Source organism: Triturus cristatus, chromosome 8 (assembly GCF_964204655.1).
Source record: "Triturus cristatus chromosome 8, aTriCri1.1, whole genome shotgun sequence".
NCBI lineage: Eukaryota > Metazoa > Chordata > Amphibia > Caudata > Salamandridae > Triturus > Triturus cristatus.
The window spans coordinates 601,079,735-601,090,548 of NC_140591.1; positions in this window are offsets into that span (position 1 = coordinate 601,079,735).

Below are 10,814 nucleotides of genomic sequence, written 5' to 3' on the forward strand. Positions count from 1 at the left end.
CCGAGTTCGGTCCTGTTGAAGCTAAACTGTTTATGGGTGACCTGCAGGACCATAAAATCTCCACGATATACCAATCCCTGGTGACAAACTGCCCCACTACATTAGATAAACTCAGGGAAATATGGGAGGAAGACCTTGTGTAGGAAGGTGGATATCTGACTATGGTTACCCCCAACATTTTTTGCCTAGTGTCTAGCTGGTTTTTCGACTTGGCCTGAGATCCTGCCATTCAGGGTCTCAGGCTGTCTGCTCTCTCTTTAAAATGGACTCCATGTACCCTAGGTACATACACAATTGGTAAGGATCACCTTATTGGACCCTGTACAGTGTACCCTAGGTACCCAGGGCATAGGTGTACCCTAGGCCTCCCAGGGGCTGCAGCATGTATTATGCCACCCCTGGTCTGGCCTTACAATCAGACACAACTGGCTGATCACTCAGCTGGGGCAAGGTCGTATAATCATCCCTTGCTTAGATATAGTATACCTATATCTACCCTTAAAATAGACACCTGTGTACCTATCAGCCACTCCTATGGCAGGCTTTAACAATCCTGGAGGCAGAGTGCTTGGTAACATGTGAGATGGTGCTGTAGCATGAGCTGAGCCTGTCTGCAGCTTTCGGAACCATGTTCTTATAGCTGTTCTATGATATAGCCTACCATATACTCTTAAAGTGCCTTATAATTAGGGCTCCCGGTTTTCCGTTTAAACGGATTTTTACATATAAATACAGACGGAAAACAAGTTTTCCTTTTTCTGTATTTAAATGTAAAAACGGGAAAATACTAGCACATTTTGCAGCGCTTCTGTGCTCCAGCAGAGTAAGTGCCTGCACAATGGGGGGTTTGTGGCAGGAGATCAGCGCCCTGATCTCCTGGATGATCTGTGGCTGCTAGCGCCAGGAGGCCTGCATTGTTCTCAGCGCCCCACCTGTGCGAAGTGAATCACTCTCACACACAGCGCATTCAGCCCCCTCCCTTGGCTCGGGCTGAGCTCTCACTCTCACAGACACGCCTGGGGTGGACAGGGGGTAGTAGGCAGCCTGAAGAGAAGAAACCGGATCCTGCGCTGGAAGGCAGGGCTCAGTCAGACACACACACAGGGAAGAGGGTGTAAGTGAGACTCAGAAACAGAGTCTTTGCAGCGTTTGTGACCCGACAGCATTGCCCATAGCCATGCTGTCTCTTCCTTCTTGCCTGGACAAGACAAGGACAGTGTCCAATTCTGCTGCCCCCCATCTTTATTCCTCTTCCTCCCTCTCTTTGTCGTGCTCCTCCTCACTTTTAGAAAACCGTGACTGTTCTTTCCTCTCCTTTCCGTCATTCGTTCCCCAGTGAAATGGATCCAAAAAAAGAGGACACGTCTTACAAAAGTCTTTTCCTGACATGTTTCTATTCCAAAACGCGGCCTCAGGAGGAGAAAAAAGGTTTTAAAATACGAACAATAAACACATAACTAAATAAAACAAGACAGAGTCGTCGCAAAGTGGCCAGATTGGTGTTATTCAAACCCAAACACATTAGCACCACCTTACAGAGTTTGCCAGTCTAGCGCTACTTTTCTTTTCATGTCCTTAGCTTTCTGAATAATGAGTGTAAAAGCTTTAAGTTGTATTCCCTATGAGTGTTTGATTTTTCCAGAATGTTGTTACTTTTTTTAGGCAGCAAATTACTCTGGTCTAGTGCATAGTTTGAATAGAGTTGCTTCTAGGTGTTTATAGCAGGGCACAATTGGGTTGTAGCTGAAGGGAGTGTGAGTTTATCTCAGTGGGACAGTATTGTGTTCAGTGGGGGAGAGGATACAGCACTCTCTGCAGATGACAGAAACTGCAAGGCTCTGAGACAAATGGCTTGTGATAGCACTTTTAAGCGTATTTGGGACATTCTGCGAATGACAAAGTTTTCAGATGTATTGTGTATGTATTGTGAATACAGAATGTATTGTGTTGACCAAGAACAACCAAATGCATGTGTGCATTGTCAATTTAAATAAATGTGGAAAAATACTAGCTGCAGCGTTGCCTTCTGCTTGTGGCAAAAATAAATGTGGATAAATACAGAAAAAATGCCCAAAAAATAAATATGGATAAATACAGACGGAAATGGCAAAAAAATAAATACCATAAAACCGGGAGCCCTACTTATAATCTTAAACGGTTATGGTAACTATAGTTTGGCTTTATCAAAACATGTCGTGTAAGGTGTCTAACACTTTGGAATAATACCTCCATACCATTTCTGGTGATGAGGATATTATTCCTCCCTTCTCGAGGGAGAGACATGTTAAAATCCTACTTTGCTGTTTAACTCTAACCAAAGCCTCAGCATCACAAAATGGATGCTGCTGCCACAGACACGAGTCTGACCTCCTGCTGCTGGGAGTGATCCCGGCAAGGGAGGCTTGGACAATAGGTTTCCTGCTTGGGGAGGTGCTAGCACCTCCCCAGACAGACTTTAGTGTATTGGGGCAGGGAGGGCTGAAAGGAATGAGACATGCCTGGGGCACACAAGGTGTCCCATGCATAGTCCAGTTCAAACCGGTGCTGGGGCACTCCAGCCCCAGTCCTGGCGCGAAACTGGACAAAGGGAAGGGGGTGTAACCACCCCCCTCCCAGGTCCCACCCATAAGGCGTGACCTAGCAGGCAACCCAGCCCCCCAGATTAGTTTAAGTGTGGTAGCTGGGCCCCAGGAGATTAGATTATCCTGAACCTGCAACTTGAACAGAAACTCTGGACCTTCGACATTCGATGAAAGAAGAAGACGGAAGAATCTCCCTTGTGGCCAAGGAGTGGCTACCCTGTGCAAACAGGCACCATCAAGAGACTAGGAAAAGACAGGTAAGAGCAGTTCCTCTAAATGGCCAATTTGGAAAAGATCGTGATGATTTTGCTGTTGAATCTGATCTGGGAAGGGAAAATTAAATTTCAGATCTTGTTGCCCTCACACACCTGTTAGGGTGTCATGCTTCATCATTGGGCGCTCCTCGTCGGACCGGCGCTGCAATGTCCAACGGGCCTGGTGGCATCTTTAGCGGAGATCTTTTGATCTGAGAACGCCGTTTTGTGTGAAGACCATGTGTATGACTGCGGAGGGTAATAGCTCCTAAGAATGTGGGGATTCGAAAAAACTAAAATAGACCCTGGCCCCTCAGTAATTTTAATTAGGTTAAGTAGGGCTGGGACTAGGTAAAACCAGGGAGGCTACTCAGGTGATTCTAGGTATCAGGGTAGCCTATAGTTGACAGGGGTCAACATGTTTCGTGTCGTGGATGCTCAAACTCGAGCGACACTTCTTCAGGACCGTGGGACCAATTATAAGTACATATACCACAATTTCTTATAACGGGGTATTTAAGGTCAACCACATGTAAAGCTGAACCTAAATATGGTACAGAATAGAAGGCTCCGCCTAAACAGAGGGAGACAAAAAGTAGAGGACAAGCAGAAGCCACCCATTAGCAGCTTAGTCAAGAGATAGGGGTCCAAACGTCATGGTGAGGTGTCAATTATCTCCTTCAAAGGACCAAGGTTTCTACTCTCAATAACGAACTAGTTAGAGAGAGGACATTAAAAGTTTGAACTAGTACACATAAAACACAACTAAATTTGATCAAGCAGTGGTAAACGACTAAAATCGCCTTACATGTCACAAGAGAATTTCAGGATATCGATCTTACCTCAGAGTGAGGGGGTCAGAGCTTCATAGGTGAAGGAGTAGCAACCGGACCACTGGAACGGTCCCACTATGACAAAGATATAAGCATCGCAAAATAACATGCTGTACAACATGTGAATGAAATACTCTATCACTATTAAGAGCGTGGGAGGTGTTGCTCGGGGTGGTCAATATGCTACTTAGTGCCAATCTGTTCTCTCCTCACATCAGGAATAATGCAAAGTGGTAAGGGCTAAGTAGTCTAGTACACACTAGTGATGGTTGGTGTCTAGAAAGAAAGTGGTGATAGTCATGGAACTCCGTGGGTGTAGACTAACACGATATTACAGAGTCCGCAGTGGTGGGATGTTGTAACACACACTCGTGGAAAAGATGTGTCTGGATCGCAACAGGCACGATCTCCGTAAATTAAACCTAACACGATACGCGAGGTTGACTATAGGTGTGGTATACATAGTGGTGTTCCTCCGATTAAGAAGTGCATAATAGTAGTGGTGAAAAAGACGTCCTAATCTGTGAACACCAAGTGTTGCCCAACCCTTTACGGGTTGCGTACTGTGGCCAGACAAGTGCGGGCGGAACAAACCCATAAGCAGAGTATGTGGTGCTGGTATTTACCCTTGGCTAGAACTCCGGTCGGGACTTTGTGGTGATCGCATCGCATACAGTGAGCGTAGTTAGAGACTTACCCAAAAAGTAGCGGGGGGCAGGCCAAAACAGGACGTGTCTGCTCCTCACCTGAATATTACCGGTACCGGATTCACTTCCTGTATTTAACCGACAACTCAGTTGCGAGGTCTCGCGAGACTCTCCGGAGGGCGACATCTTGTCCCGGGAGTGGTGCCTGACCTAGGATTTGGAAACCCTTTGCGAGCTAAATGGTGTGGTACGAGGAAGATACAGACGTTGAAATACAACGTTATATCTTGACAGACTGTTATGTTTAGATTAAAAACTATCGGTTTCCACAGATCTAGATGCTAAATATGGCATGTTGCAAACCCAATAATAATAAAGGTTACTACGGGCTAGTAATGGCCGTGTAGTAATAGATTAACCCTGGTAGAATCCAGAGGGTGCTCTCCCATACAGAAGTAGCAAGGTGTATATTGAGGAACGTTACATCACTGCCCAGGGAAGGAGACGTAATTTATGTATAAGATACACAGGGTATGGTTAGGTGATATAAACCAAGGAGTATAGACACATGTTTATATACACGTTAATTCTATGTATATATAGAGACAGGGGTTTTGATAAGGAATAATAAAATACCATTAAAGGCCTCGAGACGTTACACCACCGTCCATGTTAATGGAGGTGTAGTACTGACAGAGCCATGTATAGTGAGTGTGTTATCAAGTTAGTTCTGTCCACGGGATTTCGTCGTTAAGACCCCTTTCTTGCGTGGATAAGCGAAAAATCCATCTCTGTTCAGTTTCAAAAAGTTTCTCGTGAGACCATGAGGGGTTGCTTTCAATCACGGTCCATTGTAAATCATTGTGTCCATGCGGGTGAGTGAGGTAGTGTGTACTCAGTTTTGTCGTGGATCTTCCACACCGTATATTGCTGCGGTGTTCCATAATTCTTGTCTTTACTGGGCGTGTTGTCATGCCGACGTATCTTAATTTGCAGGGGCAAGTAATTAAATAAACGCAATTGTTGGAATTACAGTTAGTATGATTTTTCTGAGTCCAGACTTTGCCTGTTTCAAGAGTAAGTTCTTTGGTTGCTTTGGTAAGGTCACACACTCCGCATTGTCCGCAGGGATAATGTCCACGTACGGGATCCATATCCCACAGGGTCCTTTGTTTTGTTGGTTTTTCAATCTTAGGACGGGTATGTACTAGGATGTCACGTAGGTTACTTGTGCGTTTGTTCGCAAATCTTGGAGGGGGTAAGGCCACTTTTCCTGTAGTCAGGATCTTCCAGTTCTTTTTAATGATCTTCTGGATCATGTTAGATTCTGGTGTGAACGTTGTCACGCATGTCAGTGATTCATCAGTAGGCTTAATTTTTGGTTCCAGCAGGGATTCTCGGTTGTTGTTGAGTGCTCGTTTGTTTGATCTTTTTACAATAGATGTGGGGTAGTCTCGAGTCTTCAATTGGTGACTGAGAATGGCTGCTTCCTTTTTGTAATCGTTGGTCTTTTCGCAGTTCCTGCGAAGACGGAGGAACTGTCCGAAGGGTAGATTGTCCCTTAAGGCTTTTGGATGATAGCTTCCATATAATAATAAGCTATTCCGATCTGTGGGTTTTTTGAAAGTCTTGGTTGATAACCCGCCATCTTGTAAGGTTATGGTAAGGTCTAGGAAGTGGATCTCTGTGGATGAAACAGAACGGGTGAACCTCAAGTATGGATCCAGGGTGTTGACCCATGTGAAGAATCTGTCACACGTCTCACTATCACCTTTCCATAGGATCAAGATGTCGTCAATGTAGCGTTTCCACAATACAATGTTGTCGCGAAAGATGTTATCTGTCAGGTGAAGATGTTCGAAATCAGCTACATAGAGACAGGCCTTTAATGGTATTTTATTATTCCTTATCAAAACCCCTGTCTCTATATATACATAGAATTAACGTGTATATAAACATGTGTCTATACTCCTTGGTTTATATCACCTAACCATACCCTGTGTATCTTATACATAAATTACGTCTCCTTCCCTGGGCAGTGATGTAACGTTCCTCAATATACACCTTGCTACTTCTGTATGGGAGAGCACCCTCTGGATTCTACCAGGGTTAATCTATTACTACACGGCCATTACTAGCCCCTAGCCCCTAGTAACCTTTATTATTATTGGGTTTGCAACATGCCATATTTAGCATCTAGATCTGTGGAAACCGATAGTTTTTAATCTAAACATAACAGTCTGTCAAGATATAACGTTGTATTTCAACGTCTGTATCTTCCTCGTACCACACCATTTAGCTCGCAAAGGGTTTCCAAATCCTAGGTCAGGCACCACTCCCGGGACAAGATGTCGCCCTCCGGAGAGTCTCGCGAGACCTCGCAACTGAGTTGTCGGTTAAATACAGGAAGTGAATCCGGTACCGGTAATATTCAGGTGAGGAGCAGACACGTCCTGTTTTGGCCTGCCCCCCGCTACTTTTTGGGTAAGTCTCTAACTACGTTCACTGTATGCGATGCGATCACCACAAAGTCCCGACCGGAGTTCTAGCCAAGGGTAAATACCAGCACCACATACTCTGCTTATGGGTTTGTTCCGCCCGCACTTGTCTGGCCACAGTACGCAACCCGTAAAGGGTTGGGCAACACTTGGTGTTCACAGATTAGGACGTCTTTTTCACCACTACTATTATGCACTTCTTAATCGGAGGAACACCACTATGTATACCACACCTATAGTCAACCTCGCGTATCGTGTTAGGTTTAATTTACGGAGATCGTGCCTGTTGCGATCCAGACACATCTTTTCCACGAGTGTGTGTTACAACATCCCACCACTGCGGACTCTGTAATATCGTGTTAGTCTACACCCACGGAGTTCCATGACTATCACCACTTTCTTTCTAGACACCAACCATCACTAGTGTGTACTAGACTACTTAGCCCTTACCACTTTGCATTATTCCTGATGTGAGGAGAGAACAGATTGGCACTAAGTAGCATATTGACCACCCCGAGCAACACCTCCCACGCTCTTAATAGTGATAGAGTATTTCATTCACATGTTGTACAGCATGTTATTTTGCGATGCTTATATCTTTGTCATAGTGGGACCGTTCCAGTGGTCCGGTTGCTACTCCTTCACCTATGAAGCTCTGACCCCCTCACTCTGAGGTAAGATCGATATCCTGAAATTCTCTTGTGACATGTAAGGCGATTTTAGTCGTTTACCACTGCTTGATCAAATTTAGTTGTGTTTTATGTGTACTAGTTCAAACTTTTAATGTCCTCTCTCTAACTAGTTCGTTATTGAGAGTAGAAACCTTGGTCCTTTGAAGGAGATAATTGACACCTCACCATGACGTTTGGACCCCTATCTCTTGACTAAGCTGCTAATGGGTGGCTTCTGCTTGTCCTCTACTTTTTGTCTCCCTCTGTTTAGGCGGAGCCTTCTATTCTGTACCATATTTAGGTTCAGCTTTACATGTGGTTGACCTTAAATACCCCGTTATAAGAAATTGTGGTATATGTACTTATAATTGGTCCCACGGTCCTGAAGAAGTGTCGCTCGAGTTTGAGCATCCACGACACGAAACATGTTGACCCCTGTCAACTATAGGCTACCCTGATACCTAGAATCACCTGAGTAGCCTCCCTGGTTTTACCTAGTCCCAGCCCTACTTAACCTAATTAAAATTACTGAGGGGCCAGGGTCTATTTTAGTTTTTTCGAATCCCCACATTCTTAGGAGCTATTACCCTCCGCAGTCATACACATGGTCTTCACACAAAACGGCGTTCTCAGATCAAAAGATCTCCGCTAAAGATGCCACCAGGCCCGTTGGACATTGCAGCGCCGGTCCGACGAGGAGCGCCCAATGATGAAGCATGACACCCTAACAGGTGTGTGAGGGCAACAAGATCTGAAATTTAATTTTCCCTTCCCAGATCAGATTCAACAGCAAAATCATCACGATCTTTTCCAAATTGGCCATTTAGAGGAACTGCTCTTACCTGTCTTTTCCTACGTAGACCCCCGGGAGCATTAGAACAGGACCTCTTTAAACAACCAGCTCTCTTGTCCCCCCCCTTTCCTGATTACATGACCATCAAGAGACTACCCTTTGCTTTGCTAAAGTCCTACGAGGGACCGACTGCAGAGCCCAACCAGAGCCTTGACTTCCAGACTTCTCCGACCCTGCTCCACATCCACAGCCGAGCTGAGATCCGTGGAGGCGACGAGAGACGTGGGACCGGCTACCTGGGAAAAGTGGCGAGTATCTTCCAGCGCAGCTTCTGAGGCACCCTCGAAGTTGTGCACCGGGGATTGAGAAGCCCCAACCCCAAGCACCATCTGCACCGAAGATCAGCCCCCCACACTCCACGAGTCCTGCGTGGGGCCCTTCTGCATTTTCCTGCTTGCCGCGTCTGTCCGGTTGCTTGCCCGTTGGCTAGCGGCCTTTGTGACGACACACCTGGAAATCTTCACTGCTGGTTTGGCTCCTCCAGACTGGCTCCCGCTTCTTTTCAAAAGAGAAGCACCCCAGACCTTCCTGGTCTGCACCAGAAGCAAGTCCTCCGTTCTTCGTGGGTTCCGCTTGCCAAGGCTTGGTGAGTCCTAGTTCAACTTCGACGCCGCCGACAGCAAGAGCCTTCGTGGGACAGCTCGCCTCCTGGTCCTGGTCGTCCTCGACGTCTCCTTGTACCCGTGGCTGCAGCGACAAGCTTCACCCTTCACCTGCAATCTTCACGACATCGCCTGGTTCCTTCCTGGTTCCACGTGGTCACTGGCTAGTGACCTTGACTCTGTCCCTTCTGCTTGCAGGTACCCTTCCTTCTTGATCCGGGCCTTGGGATCCACCGGACACTCTGCACTGACTGCCTGTCAGCAACTTTCCTTCAGGCATCCATAGAAGTCCACGACGAAACCCGACGCAAGTTCACACCTATGCACCCGCAGCCCGTGGGCTAGGTAACTTGGGTACTTCGGTGCTCACAAGGGTATTGACTATCCTAGGGTCTAGTTTCCGAGTCTCGACTTTCTAGCTACTCCAGAAGTGTCCTAAAACTGCTTATTTCAGAACTATACTATTTCTATCGATTATACGCATTATGCGTGAGTGTTTCCACTCTGCACCTGAATCCCCTGGGCCTCCCACTTCCTAACAGTTGGTAGTGTAGTGTAGCCCCAGCGATTCCCTAGGCCTAGGCCTATCCTATTTCCGTGACAGTGGTCCTTATACCACTTCTTTAGTATATGGTTTGCGTGGCCCCTGGGGCCTAACTGTATTACATACCTGTGTGACTTAATGTATGCTTGAATAAGACTGTGTTGTACTTACCTCGAATCTCATAAAGAGTGCTGAGGGTTTGACTAGAATAAATACACTTTATTTTATATATATATCTGTTGTGGTGTCCTTTCATTTGGTATTCAAGGGATTATATATGGTATCACAGCTGGCTTCACATGCCATTCAGAGTTTAGCCTAAGACTGCTCTTGTCCATGCTACCACTAGGATAGCTGGTCTATAAGGTTGACTTTACAACCAATCACCATAAGGGTTGTTTGGACTGATACAAGGTGTACACTAGAATTAGTGACATCATATATCAGGCCAACTTCTCACACCTTGGTCCCTTGGATGGAGAGGACTGGATAGAAGCACTTGCCTCCCCTCAAGCGGTGGCAATAGCCATGCACCTTCGGTTGATCCAATTTAATTACCTACACTGGGTATATTATACTCGCGTCAGGCTGTGGAAGGTGGGCTTGATAGCAACCCCGCAATGCATGCGATGCGGCCATGCGAATGGTACCCTGTTCCACACGATTTGGCAATGTGCGGTGCGCGAAAGGTTCTGGCGGGGGTCTTGGCCTGTCTTGCTGAGGTCTTGGGGTGGGAGCTCCCCTGTTCCCCAAAATTGGTGCTTTTACATATAACGTAGGGGGTGGGGGGAAATATTTATAAGCGCCATCAGATGATACTGGGATTTACGCTGGCTAAACGAGACATTGCTCATAAGTGGAAGGCTGGGACCCCTTCCATTGCTCTCGGCATGGAAAAATGGTCAGGATTTCAATATGGGTTTGGAGGTTCCTATTTTTAAAGCTCGAGGGTGCCCGCTGAAGCATTTTAAGATTTGGAGGAGGTGGGCGACCTACAGAGGCTTGGACCTAGAGCCCCCAGCCTTGGGGGATGTGGCAGTTGAGGGTTAATTGGGTAGGAATTGTGGTATGGGACCTATAGGGTCCGACAGACTATGTAATTTATGCGCGGGCGAATATATGTTATTAATTGTGTGGTGCAAAGACAGTGCATGGGTGGAATTTGTTTCTTTATTACTTCAGTTTTGTATAATGTATATATCAAAAGTCAACGCAATACTTCTTTTGTATCATGTGGCAGCCTGTCTGGGTTACAGAGATCTGCATTGTATTTGACGTTTGACGTGACAAAAACTGTTGTTAAAAAAAAAAATGAATGCATACAAAAATC